At 42.4% G+C, this 12107-nt stretch overlaps 1 long non-coding RNA gene across 1 annotated transcript in view; it reads left to right on the top strand.

Annotated features, from left to right (window-relative positions):
* Window positions 1-5702, top strand: part of LOC123586402 — a 39221-nt gene extending 33519 nt beyond the window's left edge. Inside the window, exon 3 of the long non-coding RNA XR_006706779.1 lies at window positions 5448-5702. This is a non-coding gene — a long non-coding RNA (uncharacterized LOC123586402). The remainder of the gene's footprint in view (window positions 1-5447) is intronic.
* The last annotated feature ends 6405 nt before the right edge of the window (window positions 5703-12107 follow it).

Genomic DNA, 12107 nt, shown 5'->3' with positions numbered 1-12107 from the left:
ATATAGTCTCAGATTGGAACAGGAGAGTCATAGAATGAAGACAGGGCTAACTCTGGTCTCTTGGAAGCAATGGAAGAATGGCAAACCACAAAAACCTCTCAACTGGTGTGCCTGAAATGTGTGTGTATACAGTGTGTGGATGTGTATCTATGCATACAGCATAAACACTGTTATGTAAACAAGGGTACCAGCCACACTAGACGTGTTTCTTGTGCTTTGGAGAGTAATTTTCTTGGCATGCCATGACTTGCGCTAATTCAAAAGAGATAATCCCAGAAGAATCACTGACTTCGTAGTTCCCAAACCCAGATAATGTTCCAAGTTTTTTTTTTTATGACAGTTTAAAACTTTATTAAGAGAATCTTAATAGTCAAGTAGCTAACATAAGAACATTTTGCAGAGTTTCAGCTTGTCTTTGTTTAAAACCGGATTGCCCTTTTCCTGAGTAATTTGGTTAAACTGTCTCAAGTTTTAAAGTAATTATTTGTGTCCTTCTCTTAAAGGTGGTTGGGCCATATGACTAATTCCCAAACTAGTAAAAAATGAGATCCTTGAGAAGTCTGTTACTCATGATACTGGCATTCATAATAGATCCAGAAGGATACTAGTCCAGAAGGACTGATGTATAACTCTTTGGGTTTTCAAATGCCTGTTCTGCATTTTTTTAGGGAGCAATAATATATAGCAGGTAAATGATTTTGTTCTGGATCAGACTTGGACTTGAATTTTTGCACTACCCCTAACTACCTGTGTATGTTACTTTACCTTCTAAGCTTTTATTTCCTTATCAATAATACAAGTTAACAATGGTACTTATTTCATTGGTTGTTGCTAGGATGAAATAAAATAATACGTGTCAAGCACAGAGCACCACTGCTCAATAATGTTATCTAGTTCATTCCTTTACATTGTCCTACAAAAGGCCACAATCACCAGCAAGAAAGCCAAACACTGCCTAGCCTGCCTGCCTGTGAACTATGAGTGGAGTTGCACTCCACAGGGTGATCCCAACGATTGTAAAGTTCAGCTCTCTATAATTTCTACTCCCTGACGGTCTCTTGCAGGGTCTCACGAGGTTCAAGAGATAGATTCAATAGCACCTTGGCTACTTAATAATAATCACTTTTAAAAATAAAAATTCAGGTAACTTCCTTTAAGCAGATCCTTTAAGAGGAAAGGAAACTGAGACCATCTTACATGTTTTTAAACCAATTTAATTTTGTCATTCCTGCGTGCTTGCTCACATTTTAGTTCTCCTCCTGGTAACAAGCTCCCTTGTCTTTGATTTTCCAGTGATCGGCACATTGCTGGCATGCACCAAGCCCTTACCAAAATTTTTTTTGAAGAAATATTGACAGCTGGATGGAATGAGCTGAGGAACCAACATAAGATAAACATATGTGCCCATGACTCTCAGGGTATTTTCTTGGGACCATGATTTCCCGCCCTTCTATCCAGACCCTTCCAGGGATAAGACTGTTCCCAAGGCAGAGAATCATTTTCTCTAGTTTCTTTTCATTGAGGAATTAAAGCCGATGTAGATCTCATTCGGTACACTCCGTTGAGCAAGGACTATAACTAGATTCTTCTATCACCCAACTGAAATTTTGTTTCATGCCCCATTGTTGTGTCTAGGGCACTGTGGAGTCTGGGATTCATCTAGTCCTTGGACATTTCCCATCTGGGCCGGCATCCCGGAGAGGCCCTCGTCATCAGGCACACCGGTGTCCTCACTGGTACCTGAAAAGTTCCTTCCAATGCAACGCTCCTTCTGCTCTGTCCCAGAATTGGCTGTGTCCTCAGTCTTCCACTATTTTCCTTTCCTTGAGGCAGTAGACAGAAATGTCCCAGGTGATTTATGAAGGAAGGACAAGGCAGGTACATAGAAATGTGTAAACGCACCAACAAAACTACTTGATATTTCAAAATTACTCTGCCACATAGATCATTCAAATTAAGATGAATTGGACAAGGGGAGCACATACCCGTGTGCAAATAGCCTGCCTGGCTCCCAGGTACAGGATTGTCGCCGAAGGGGAGGAGACATTGGTAAATAGACTGGGCTTGTATAAGAAGCAAACAAAACAACAAAGTGATGCATTTAGAGCTATCCAAAAATAGAAATAGCTGCTTCAGTAGCCGTTGGGTTCCTGGACAGAAAATATTTAGCTGAGGCTCAGTGCTCATTTAAGCGGATGCTAGGGAAGAGATTAACAGCTTGAGAGAGGGTTGGAATAAATTGTCTTTAATATTTTCCCAACTGTGGAAGTTTTGTGATTCTTCAGGAGTTTTTGTGCATGTGTGCACATGTGTGCGTGTGTATGGGCGTGTGTGTCTTGCTTTCAGTTTGACGTTGTGGTGACAAGTCCCCCAAGGTCTGTGCTATTGCCTTATTGTGTGACCTCAGGTGACATTCTTCACCTCTCTGCCTGTTTCTTTACCTATAAAATTGGGATAATAATGTTCACTGTGTGTTTGTTTGGTGGATTGAATTTAGGTAAAACTCTGCATTGTAAGTACTTGATAACAAGTAGATAAATCTTGATAGAAAGGCTTACCTAGATATAACTGTTCGGTCATCCCAAAACTTGTGAACACTGCCATATTCAAGGCTTCTAGAAACAGTACATTTCTTTGCAAACCTGGGCCAATTTTTAAAAAAGTGCCACTCAGACTCAGATATTAATTATAATGATGATTGCAGCTGGGTTCCCAGAGCCCTTGTGCCTTCACATTTCCACAAGGGGGGTAGACTTGCCTCCCAGATGAGGAAACTGAACCCAGCTGATGATTGACAGAGCCTTCATTTGAGGTCAGATAATTGGCTCCAGAGCCTCTGTCATCAACCACTGCACTCAATCTGCCACTGACTTGTGGCGTGTGTTAGTCAAGGTTGTCCAGAGAAACAGAACCAACAGGGTGTGTGTGTGTGTGTGTGTGTGGAAAGAGAAGGGGTTGGGAAAGAGAGAGATTTTAAGGAATTGGCCCCTGTAATTGTGGAAGTATGATAAATCGAAAATCTGCATGGCAGGCTGGAGACTCAGGGGCAAAGTTGCAGTTCAAATCCAGAGGCAGTCGGCTGGCAGAATTTCTTCTTGTTCCTGAGGTCAAGACTGTGTTCTATTCAGGCCTCAACTGACTGGACGGGGCCCACCGGCATTATGGAAGTAATACACTCTACTCACAGTCCACAAATTTAAATGTTAATCTCATTCAAAAAATATTTTCAGCAGAAACATCCCGAATAATGTTTGACCAAATATCTGGGTAACCCATGGCCCAGCCAAGTTGACACATGAAATTAACCGCCACATTGTGGTTCTCCACAAAAATTCTTTCTACTTCCTCCCTAGTTTCCCCTGTCCTGGCAATCAGGTTGATTCTGGCAAGCGGGTTGATTCTGAAAACAACTTTTGAGATTCTAAGATAAAAAGTGCTGTATTAAGACCTAAGTTTTCTACTTCCTTCTTCTCCACTCCCTAACCCCTTTTTCTCTCCTCCCCCCCCCCCCCCTTTCTGGGAAAAGAAGGAGGTTAGAGAGAGAGGGAAGTTTCAACAGGGATAGTTTTGCAACATGATACCACAATACCACGGCATGTTGTAACACTATGATGCCTGAGGCGAATGTATCTAAAACACAAATTCCATTTTAAGTGCATTCGCTATATGATAAATCAGCATTTAACACATCTTGGCAATTTGATGTCTTTATACGTACTGCTCTTCTTCCTTCTCAGGTATGAAATTTTCAATATGTAACAGAGTTTGAAGAATTAAAGTTGAGCCCCTAGGGGCGCCTGGGTGGCGCAGTCGGTTAAGCGTCCGACTTCAGCCAGGTCACGATCTCGCGGTCCGTGAGTTCGAGCCCCGCATCGGGCTCTGTGCTGGCAGCTCAGAGCCTGGAGCCTGCTTCCGATTCTGTGTCTCCCTCTCTCTGACCCTCCCCCGTTCATGCTCTATCTCTCTCTGTCCCAAAAATAAATAAACGTTGAAAAAAAAAATTAAAAAAAAAAAAAAAATAAAGTTGAGCCCCTAGTTTCCTATGGAGGAACTTGACAATCTGTTCACATACAATTATTGACATCATGGCCTTATTGCAAAAGGAACTGCTGGACCTTGGGCAGCTATAATGGCCGCCTTCTCAGTCCCTTTGGCCAGCAGTACATTTGCCTGTTCAGATAGGGATAAGAGGTAGTGCTCTACTCTCCAAGTGGAAAGTCATAGGCCTTGAATGGCAAGTACAGAAAGAAGGCTGCCTGTTGAAACATCTGTGACAAGTTCCCATGGCCAGCCTGCCCTGGTTATGATCATATTTTGGAACAAATGCTTCAGCTGAAAAGGCAAAAGGTAATTTCTTTTTAAAAAATTTTTCTTTTAATGTTTAATTTTTGAGAGAGAGGGAGAGAGAGAGAGAGACAGAGCATGAGCAGCAGAGGGGCAGAGAGAGAGGGAGACACAGAATCCGAGGCAGACTCCAGGCTCCAGCTGTCAGGACAGAGCCTGCCGTCGGGTAGAACTCACAAACCATGAGATCATGCATGACCTGAGCCGAAGTTAGCTGCTTAACCAACTGAGCCACCCAGGCACCCTAAAAGATAATTTCTTAGTATCAAATCAAACCGAAAGTATAGTTGCTAATTGTTACATGAGTAAGTTATGGTAAGTTACTAAAAAACAATATTGACCTAACTTGCAAAAAAAAAAAAAAAAAAAAAACCTTTTGAAATCAATTTCCATTCAAAATCACCAAAATGCACAAACTAATCAAATATCCATCTCCTGGTGGATGGGTAAACAAATTTTCGAATATCCATGTCATGGAATACTACTTAGAAGTAAAAAAACAAAACAAAACAAATTGCTACTACATGGAGCTACACGGATATATCTCAAAAGCCTTACACTAAGTGAAAGAAGCCGGACACAAAATACTACGTGGTGTATGATTCTCCTAATATGATATTCCAGAGAAGGCAAAACTAGAGGGACAGATGAGCGATTGCCAGGGGCTAGAGATGGCAGGAAGGGGTTGACTCCAAAGGGGTATGAAGAAACCTTTTGGGGTGATGAAAGTATTCTGTATCCTGATTGTGGTGGTGGTCACAAGACTGCAGGTGTTTGCCAAGATTCATAGATCTGCAATACCTAAAAAGGGTGAATTTACTATATAGAAATTACGCCTCACTAAATGTGACTTCCGAGAAAGAGGTGTATGATCGTGCAAGTGTCTGGAGAGAGAGAAAGACCACGATTCCTGGAAAATGAAGAAGGGCAATTATGAAAGCCTTACTGACCCTGCATGCTCTCCCAGACCTCAGGTGAGCAGAAAGGAGAAGGAAGGGAAGCAGCAGAGGGCAAGCCCTGTTCTCCACCCAATTCTCAATACTTCTGCTGAGTTTGCCAGTGCCTGGGTTTATTGATCAAACCCTCTCCCTATCTATTTGAAGGTTAAAAACATCAAGTTAGTGTTAACCTTGCTGCACGAAGATGCTGCAGGCATGGTCCCCCAGGAAGAGGAGCCTCATTCTCATTCCGGCTTCAGAAGGGCACTAAAAGCACGTCAACCGAGTGAGTTTGGTTGCCCTCTTTCTATGCCTGGACTGCAACTCAAGAAGGTAGAGTGGAGAGGCAAATAATAAATTAAATTGAATGAATGAATGAATGAATGAATGAATGAATGAATGAATAAGGCATGTTTCTCATTTGCCTTGAAAAGCTACAAAAGTCAGGGGCGCTGCTCCTAAGTTAGCAAAGGAGCTTCGGGGACAGCAATATGTCATTTTAAGTGCCAGCCCAAGTTACAACTGGATTACAAGGCAGGCACTGTTAGCAGAAACAGTATGGTTAAATCCCAGTTACTGTAAGAAGGTGAAGGGAAGTGAAATAAGAGGTTTGACCGGTGGGAAGGGGGCGTCGAAAGAAATATAAGAGCATCTAGGTCTTTCCGATGGAAGGGAACACCTCAAATTGCTTCACCGGTAGCTCGAGCTACTGAATTACCTCCAGAATATAATTTAAACATTTCCTTTCCTGGTGCCAAGCATGCCCCTCATTGGCTCGGAGTTTTGCATCTGCTTTTTTCTCTGCAAAATGGGGTCTTCCCACAGGGGAATGTGTCTAAGTCATTCGAGCAGCTCTGACCTACTGTTGCCTTCATCGTGAGTGTAGTCTGTACTTTGCCTTGAAGTCCTGGGAACAATACCATTCATCATGATCACCAAGCTGTTTATCACCCCAGTCTGTACTTTGTGTAAGTGGTAAATTACTGCCTTTTCTAAGCGGTGTGCTCTTTTCTTCCTCCAAATGAGACCAGCTACCTGAGTGAATGGGACAGTGAGCATGTGAGCACTGTGTGAGGCACTGAGGGAGAGGTAGGGAGAGGATTCCTTTGACAGAGGAATCCATTACAGCCAGTAAGAGTGCTACTGTTACCAGATAAACCTAACTTCCAAGGAACAATCTGCTTGTCCTGTCTCTCTCTCCTCTGCTGTTTCCCTATAACCTAGCTCTACACTAGTGTCTTCTGACCCCCACCAGCAACCTTCTGAGTAGAGAGCTATAAGGTGAAAAAGAATATATATTCTTCATAATGTCTGGAACTTAACTTTCTATGTTCGTGCTATGCTAGGTGCTTTCTATGTGTTCTTTCATTTACTATTAATCACATCCCACGAGGAAGGTACTATCAGCACCCCCATTTGTCAAACAAGGATACAGAGACCTAGAGAAATGAATGAACTTGCTGAAGGGCACTCTAGAGACTAGAGGTGATAGTCAACTTCACACCAGTGCCAAAGCGGGAGTTCTTGTCTGCTAAGCAAATACTGCTCTATCCTTCTAAAGCCAAGCCATTCCTTTCAGAAGTAAGGGGCATCTCTAAACGTTGCCTTCTGTCTTCCCAGAATATGCAGGATATATGGCTGGCGCTGGCCTAGATTCAGAGACAAGCTCCACAACTTGATGGGTGTGTGAACTTGTGTAAGCATCTTGCTTTCCCCAACTCTGTCCACTGTAAAATTGGAATACTGATGCTTCTCTGATGGAATTAATTTAGAGAATAAATGTGATAGTATGTATAAAAATAGCAAATGGCACTTTTTCTGCAAAGAACAATTCCCCCCAAAAGTTTAATTATTTGCCACTCCTATCTGTTGTAAGTTGACATGAAGAGAAGGCTGGACACATTTAAAGCAACTGATCGGTGTTTTTCAAACTTTTAGAGGTTTTCAAATACCTTAAATCTGGTTAATGTATCGAGTGGTATACTGGGAAGGAGGGAACAAAGTCAGTATTGCCTTCTGCATAACCACCATGTTCTCAAGAAAAACTACTCCAAGGAAGATATCAAGACCGATATTGGGCAAACCTTCCCATGCACCACCCCCACCTTCTAAGTCCTGCCCTTTCATGAAATCTTGATTTATCTTCATATCAGAAGCTGGAATCTTATTTGTTTACAGTGACCACATCCCCTGAAAAGACATAAGTTAATTGAAAATTGTAATAACACTCAAAGGATCTCAGAGTTAGAGTAATTTGTATACAGCATTAGGAAGCGCCTACTTTTTAGCCCCATGCAATGCAGGAAGCTCTTCCATAAAATCTTTTTTTTTTTTAAACATTTATTTGTTTTTGAGACAGAGAGAGACAGAGCATGAACGAGGGAGGGTCAGAGAGAGAGGGAGACACTGACTCTGAAGCAGGCTCCAGGCTCCGAGCAGTCAGCACAGAGCCCGATGCAGGGCTCGAACTCACGGGCCGTGAGATCATGACCTGAGCCGAAGTCGGACGCCCAACCGACTGAGCCACCCAGGTGCCCCTCTTCCATAAAACGTTGATTAATTATCTGAACTCAAGTCCATACATTTTACCAGTGTTGGGAGCTTGCTGTCCGCATCCATAAACTTACTGAGCCTCCTTATAATTTACCCTCACGAGTCCTAGCTTTCGTCTACACAAAGGCCTACTTCCATATTACCCTCTATCACATATAGGTGGAATATAATCCTGCTGCTCCCCCCTTTCCATGAAACCCTCTTTTCTGGGTGATATAGCTTCCAGGCTCTTACTGTTTCTCATCAGCAGTGTCCAGACTCTTTGGCTCTGCTAGGCCTTAGCTCTGCCCAGTAGCCCATCACCCAACACTGCAATGGCGCTAAGATTGTACCGACTTTTTTTGGCAACCCATCAGTTTGCTGTCGGCTTAGCACTGAGCTTGTAATGTTAGAGACTGCATAAGGGACAGATGAGGCCCCTGGCTCAGAAAAGTGGTGATGTGAACCAGGTGTGTGTGGTGGGCTTGGCCAGGGCAGAGAACCTGGGCTGTTATCAGCACCCTGAACATCAGCCATGGTGTCTGTGGCAGGACAAGCCTATGAGACTGATACAGTATATAAAATCCAGAAGGCCAGTGGATTAACTTAGAACGAGTAATAATTGTTTCAGGACCCAGAAATGACTTGGATTCAACACAATTTATTTTTCCTTCTTTCACACAAAGATATCATGGAATTCTTAGATGTCTCCATGAAATCTGTCCACCGCACAGTATTCATCTACCAGCATGCTAATCCACTGAATCCCTTTTCTGCTTCTTTATATTAAAATCACAAGCTTCTGCTGTTCTCTCAGGCATCCTGTGAGCATAGACAGCAACAGAACGATCCAGGTAGAGAAGAAACTCAAGAGGACAGACTTAGACTGAATATATTCTTGGCGAAGATTGGCAGGGAAACCATCAAAGACTCTAAAACACACATATGGCTCCTCTTACATGGAAAGCTCACTCCTACAGGTTAAGAGGGATGTAAAATGAGTGTAAATCGGGGTTTCTGACCTTTGGGCTGACTGACAAGGCAAGAGCAAGAAAGAAAACTGTAAAATGGGGAAGAACAATGAAACAAGGTGTGGAAGTAATGAAGGGGGACCAATATAAATGATATAGGAGGTCACAGGTGGAGAACAAGAAGAACGAGGTGTGGGGCAATGACCTCAAAATGAACTTTGCAAGATGAATAGAATTTAGATGGGGGCGGCGGGGTGAGTAAAGAGCTTTATAGGTGGAACTGATTAAAATAAAAAATATGGAAGGAAAAACTCATCCGTAGGGTGAATGCATCTGTCAACTGAGGACAGATTTAAGGAGGCATGTCTACAGTGCACTGGTCTATGGAAGCTTAGGGAAAGACCCAGAGAGATTTGAGGAAATCAGGGTGGTGAGAGAGTATGAACTGCTTCCCCGGAGCCCAAAGAGGAAGTCGAATTATCCTTTGAAGGTAGAAAAATGACAGAATTTGGAAGAAGTAAATTAAGTACTACTTTGCAAGGTAGTTGGAAACCTTATAGAACTATATAGACTTTATATAACCTCATAGTTTATACACACTTGATAAGTTGTTAAGAGAAATGAGGGAAGTGTCTGTATGCTGATCTAGTATTAGCATCCCAAAGGGCAACAATATCTTTCCTTTTCTTAAGTAAATGAGATCACTCTCCCATGATAGGACCCAATGTAGCCAGTCTTGAGTTATATCTTAGACTGGGGATCTCATGACACGCAGATGACATACATTTCTGAACACAAACGTTTTCTAATGGCCTCATCCCCCCAAAAGGGTCATTTCCTGCTTAAAAAAGGATCTGGTTTTCTTTGAAATAGTTTGTATGCTAACAAGAACTGCCCTTATTTTCTTTCTTTATGGTCTTGGAAAGCCACTGCACTTTCTGGTCTGTACATTCCTAGATATGCCTCTTGAAAAGTCTTAAATAATGGAATTTGGGGCCAGTGTTGAGAAGATCTTTCTGTTTTACTATAACATTGGATAAAAATAAGTCTACTATTAACATGCTGTTTTCATAGATGTTTATGTTTGTATGTGTATCAGTCACCTCAGAGTATCTCAATTCTAGTCACTTTCTCTTTCTATTCCATAAAGAGCCCAGGAGCTATTGCTACATAATACTAATAATAAGTTCCAAAGTCAGTCCTGAGTCTTTATTCCGCAAAAAAAAAAAAAAAAGGAGATTCTGCTTTTTTATTTTTTTTTTTAAGCTCATTTAATATGGGCCTCAACAGGCGCCTGAGTGGCTCAGTCAGTAAAGAGTCCGACTTCGGCTCAGGTCATGATCTTGCAGTCTGTGAGTTCGAGCCCCGCATCGGGCTCTGTGCTGACAGCTCAGATCCTGGAACCTGCTTCAGATTCTTTGTCTCCCTCTCTCTCTGCCCCTCACCCACTTGTGCTCTGTGTGTGTGTGTGTGTCTCTCTCTCAAAAATAGACATTAAAAAAAATGACAACTCCAAGAACAAGAGTCACACGCTCTACCGACTGAGCCACCAGGCACCCCAGATTCTAATTTTTTAAACATTTTTTTTTATTAAATTAAGGTTTTTTGGTGAGCGGGAGAGATGCGCCTCTTAGCAACATTTTAGTTTAAAAATATTGAAATTCTATGAGAACGACAGCGCGTGATTTTTATCATGCTTCCTTTCTTCTAATAGAGAAACAGAAATAAACACATTGGAGACTTTGATATTATGTTTAAATGACAAGACATTTAGATTTCTTACAAAAATGTAAAGAGAAAAACAGTGTGTCTGGTGGCCGGCAGGGGTTGGGGGTGGGGGCGGGGCAGCCGAAGCAGACATGGGCACGAAGAACAGTGTCCTCAGTCACTGTGGTTTAGGGAATAAGGAAATGCCAAAGGAGAAGCATATTTGGCTCACACTTGGAGAAACCAAAGGAAGGTTTGTTGCAAGTGGGGCGCCTGAGCAGTTCAGTCGGCTAAGCGTCCGACCCTCGATTTTGGCTCAGGTCATGATCTATAGTTTGTGGCACCAACCCCCTCCTCATCACATTATCAGCGAGGAGCCTGCTTGGGATTCTGTCTCTCCCTTTCCCTCTGCCCACCCCCCACACTCTCTCTCTCTCTCTCTCTCTCTCTCTCTCTCTCAAAATAAACAAACATTTTAAAAAATAGGTTTGGTGCCAGTAACAAAAGGACAAGGAATCGCCTAGACTGAGATGTTAATGTCAACTTGGTGATTTAACCTGCTGTCTACCCTGAGGGCAAAGTAAACTGTTTCTTTGCGCTGTCTTTGATTTCTTAACCTATAGGCTTAAAACAATAGCGTGGAAAGAGGTTAAGGGAACGAAGCTTAGCAAAGACCTCCAGCTTGGCTGCTTTCGGAGCTGCGAGGATATTGGAGCTAATGACTCAGAACGGTTTGGAACTCTCTGTGGGGTTCATGCCTCCACAGTTTGCCCTGCATTTGCCACAGATAATAACCAAGCATTGGCTGAAATAACCATTATGATAATATGGTGGAGAAGTCCCATGTCTTTCTAGTGTTTACCCTTACGGTGAAATGGAGACAAAACCTTCGATTGGTGAACGCTCTGATGTGGATTTTAATGCACCTATAAATAATTAAATTGGACACATTCCAAAGTTGAAAAGTCATAAATAGAATTTAAGATTTTTTCCCCTTCTTTTCTTTTCTCTTTTCTTTCTTTTTCTTTCTGTCTCTCTTTCCTCTCCTTGCTTACCTTACTTTACACTTCTCTTTCTCCTTCTTCTCCTTCCTCTTCTTCTTCCTCTCCCTCCTCTCCTCCTCCTCCTTGTCCTTCTTCTCCTTCATCTTCTTCTTCTTCTGTTACGCTGTTAAGGAAACACTGTAGGGATCTTTCATAACATTGAACTTTATTAAAGAAACTTATGAGCTATTTTCTCAAACCTTCCATTTGTGCTGTAGTCAAAAGACCTGGGGTAAAAAGGCCTGGATTGTAGTCTAAGTTCCACCACCTACTAGGCGTATATCCTGGGTGAATACATAATCTTTTTGAACCCCAGTTTTCTCATCTGTAAACTAGAACTCCTAGCCAGGAATAGAATTCAGCTCTGCTGACTCTCAGCTCAGTGCTTCATGGCTTTACCCCAGGATCCTATTGGTGCCTTCCTATTTGCCTCCATTATCCTCACCCAGGTGTCTTTCCTGAAGACCCCTTAATCTCCCTCCTTTGCATTGTCTGCATCCCCTGTGATGCCAGAGAGTAACAACTCAGATGCCAGAAAAAGCGCTGGAATTTAGTTCTTCCAAATTCACACC

The sequence above is a fragment of the Leopardus geoffroyi genome, chromosome B1, assembly GCF_018350155.1.
Source record: "Leopardus geoffroyi isolate Oge1 chromosome B1, O.geoffroyi_Oge1_pat1.0, whole genome shotgun sequence".
In the NCBI taxonomy this organism is placed as follows: domain Eukaryota; kingdom Metazoa; phylum Chordata; class Mammalia; order Carnivora; family Felidae; genus Leopardus; species Leopardus geoffroyi.
Note: the sequence above shows the minus strand (reverse complement) of the source record. Positions and strands in the feature narration are given on the sequence as shown.